We start from the raw sequence: 4,377 nt of genomic DNA, 5'->3' as shown, positions 1-4,377 counted from the left end.
AAAAAAAATCGTTTAATGAATGTAGAAATTCCAAACATATTTTTTAATGCACAACAACAAATAAATATTATGATTATCATAACAATTAGTATATGACAAGTGCATTTGTACAAATCAGATATGCCATAATTATATTAGGTATTTTGTTAATATATAAAAATATTATCTGTATAATAACCATTAGTGAATAATACAAAACAGATATACCATAATTAAATCAACTATTTCGTCAATACATAAACAAATGATATTATAGGTATAATAACCACCAGTGAATACGTAACATATTTAACATGAAGGAATTAGCGAAACAATCTTCATTCAAATAAATGACTTCCTCGTCAGATATGCTCCTTTCTCTGAAAAATAAGAGGAAATTTTTGTGTGCGTTACTTGCGTATATTGAATGAAATTTTATGCATATACACATGAATTGTATGTATGTACATAGACACAAACGTATATTGTACGTACAGGACCCCAAACCTTGCGCTCTCCTGCCTAACATCTAAACGCTCTCCTGCCTAAACATCTTTGGATAAACGAATCTTATAATAGTGTGCAAAAATTTCATGATTCGCTTAAAAAAGTTATTGATGGATTGCTTCTACCACAAAATTTTCGGAACTTGAATGTAGTTTATCTATTGATTCGACTTCATATTTATGTATAGTGCAAAACAAATTATTCGTCTTAAATAACTTTCAATCTAATACGTAAATGGTTTACATCTTGAGTCTCAAATTTTTTTTTTCTTGTTCGAGGACATAATCTTGTACATGCCATTTAATTTATACAAACGATATTTTAAGTTACAAAACCAGAAAAAAAGATTTTTTTTCTCCGATAGATTTGAATTTTTGATCCTCAAAATATGGAAGGTAGTCAATATTTTAAAAGTTTTCCAGCCTGAAAATATTGCCAAAAATGTTTAGGAGGAGAGCGATTGTTGTTGTTGTTAATTTACGTCGCACTAGAGCTGCACAATGGGCTATTGGCGACGGTCTGGGAAACATCCCGGAGGATGATCCGAAGACATGCCATCACAATTCTGATCCTCTGCGAAGGGGATGCCACCCCTGCTTTGGTAGCCCGACGATCTGCGCGCGAAGTCGAGCACTTTACGGTAGCACAGTTTAACGAGGACCAATACCGCACACCCTCGGTCCCTACGCAGACTGATCCAAGTGGTCACCCACCCGCACACTGACCGTAGTCAGTGATGCTTGACTTCGGTGATCTGCTGAGAACCGTGTCTTAACGATCAGTCCACTGCGGGACAGGAGAGCGATTGAATGTGTGGATCTCTTAAAGTTAACACAGCTTTTTGAGTATTTCGCTATATTTGAAGCACTCAAGAGCCGCTACAATCGATCACGTTATCTTCCAGGTTGAACCCGAACTATCGCCTAAAACAAACTGAACTAGGATGTCTTAGTACTGGTCAAAAAAATTTTCATGACCATTATTCGAAAATTGACAGTATTCGACGATTTTTGATCAATTACAGAGATCAAATTTCTGAAATGAATTCCAATTTCAAAATGAATCACAATTATTCCTATAAGCAACCAATTCTACTTATGGTGATTAGAAAACGAATAAAACATATATTATCCTGTCTTGAAATTAAAAATGCTTAAGCTAATTGGAAAGTTACCGAAATTGCAATCTTCTAGCCATGAATACACTCGAAAGTGGGTTAAGAAAATATTATAAATGCTACGTTTGGTAAAAATCAGATTCAAATTATAGTAATACACAGTTTCTATTTTAAAATCCTGATAAATAGTCTGGAGCCTCATAAAACTTTTTAATATGGATAAACCTTCAGTTTCTGAAATATTATTTTTATTTGCTGAGCTATATTTTGGTATTAATGTAAATCTAACTAACGTTAGTGCTAATTTCCATTTTTTATAATAACTATAAATGTATTGTAAATGCTATTTACTTGAATCTATCGGCACTTCATGCATCCAGAAAAAAAATAATAATAAGGTAAAATAGTAATAACAGTAGTAAATTAAAGTATTTCAGTGTTTACTTGAAACTTATTGAAATTAAGAAGGGAGCATAATAACCATTTAATGTCCTTTAGGTAAGGCCGTTCCAAGCATAAATTTAAGTTTTAAATTCTTAAGTTAATATTAATTGATAATCTTAAAACAACAAATAACAATGCGTAAATTAAATACTTAATAAGGCAAATGAAATGCAAATTAATCCGTGTACCTACTTTTTATATCAGCGAAAGGGAAATATCTTAAACTTGGAACAATAAAACAGAATATAATTAAGAAACTTCAATTTTAAACTTTAGTCACGCAAGTAAACTCCAAGAGTGTAAATGATCTGCAGCTGTAATATTAGTGCAAAGTTGCGCATGACGTAAGCAGCAGTTTTTAAGACAGTATTTTGAGAGGGAGGAGAATCAGGGGTTTGCAATAATTTCCAAAAGTTAAATTTAGTGAGATTATTGTCCCGCGGTGGACTGATCGTTAAGACACAGTTCCCAGCAGATCACCGAAGTCAAGCATCACTGGCTACGGTCAGTGTGCGGGTGGGTGACCACTTGGATCAGTCTGCGTAGGGACCGAGGGTGTGCGGTATTGGTCCTCGTTAAACTGTGCTACCGTAAAGTGCTCAACTTCGCGCGCAGGTGGTCGTCGGGCTACCGAAGCGGGGGTGCCATCCCTTCCGCAGAGGATCAAAATTGTGATGGCATGTCTTCAGATTATCCTCCGGGATGCACTCACGGAAATGCTCACGGTTTCGGCACCGCTTGGCATTCTTGGCGGAAATTTTAAGTCAAACCTGCTCTGTCGCCAAATTGCTTTTGCGTAGTGTTTATAAACAAGGGATAGAATTGTTTTCACTATTTTATTACAATTTTTTTCATTGTTTTTGTGTTTTCATAAGATCATGTAACTCACATATTAAAACACAAAATTCTATTTGCAATATTTAGTAATAATTTTAATGAAATCTTTCAAATTTAGTTTTAATCTGAACTTCTAAGCTGGAATTTAATTTTAAAATTTTATGACTGTGAAGGGCATTGACCTGATGACGTATTCTGATACATTGATTGTATTGACTTGTTTGGAGTTATCTCAGAAGTATTTTTTATTTTCAATTTCTTAGTTAAAAAAAAATAATAATTAAATAGATAAATGAAATATTATTTTTACTGATTTGATTTAAATTTTAATAAAATCATTTTATCGCGTTTAAAGTTATAGTTTTTTTTTTTGAATTAAACTCCAAATTTATAATTGAAATGCTTGCAATGGAAACTAGTGTTATACTTGCGAACAACTTTTTTTCGAGTTTAAGTGTTGTTAATTATGATAAAAGTTGACAATGTAATTTTCTCTATAAATCAACTATAGATATTTTTCAAGATGCAAGCAATCACGGTGGATAAAACATCACACTTTGTGACCCTTTGAACCTATTAGATTATTGTTATCCCACATAAGCATTGTACTACCACTTTCATTAACGATCACATCCCCCTTAATTTAATAATTACCTTTTATGTATTTTCGGCCTTAATTTGTTCTATCACGACATTTCAATCATTTACCTACTTTAATCATGACTATATCCAGTGATACATCCAATCATGTCCCCATCTCTCCATCTATCCATTTTAAATAAATTATACATAAATAACCCTACCTTTACCAAACGCACGCACCAAAATTATTAATTTATTACGTACCAAAATTATATAATTTATTAAAATTTTACAACATATTAATAGCAGGGAATACTAAAAAAGGATGATAAATAAATACTTCAAGCAAATACGTTTAAATTAGGGATAAAAATATTTTTACAGGTAAACAATACTTTAATACTTTTATATAGTTTATGCCTGATACTTTTATAGTTATAGATACTTTTATACTTTTATAGTTTATGCCTGATACTTAATACTTTTATATGGACTACCTGAGAAATTTGAATCTTCATGTGAAAAAACTAGATCATTGTGATTTATTTGAACAATGAGAGTGTACAATCTGCAAAAAAAATTTAAACCTGAATAACTTTCGTTATAACAATCGGATTTTCAGGAACTAAGTGTCAATCTTAATGGTCCCTGGACGTGACCACAAATATGCTAATTAATTAGTGCTAACTGCACTACTGACCAATAAAATTGCTACATCAGGAAGGAATGCAAATAACAGAATGCATTATAGTTGAAAGAAAAAGTGATTACATTTTCAGGATATTTGGATCCTGAGGAATCAGTACTCAGAGCATCCTGCCCTGGCAGCAATGACAGCAGTTATTCTCCTGGACATCGAGTCGAACAGAGATTAGATAGCATGTGCGGGTAGCACTCACGGAAATGCTCAC

Source organism: Parasteatoda tepidariorum, chromosome X1 (assembly GCF_043381705.1).
Source record: "Parasteatoda tepidariorum isolate YZ-2023 chromosome X1, CAS_Ptep_4.0, whole genome shotgun sequence".
Classification (NCBI taxonomy): domain Eukaryota; kingdom Metazoa; phylum Arthropoda; class Arachnida; order Araneae; family Theridiidae; genus Parasteatoda; species Parasteatoda tepidariorum.
Note: the sequence above shows the minus strand (reverse complement) of the source record.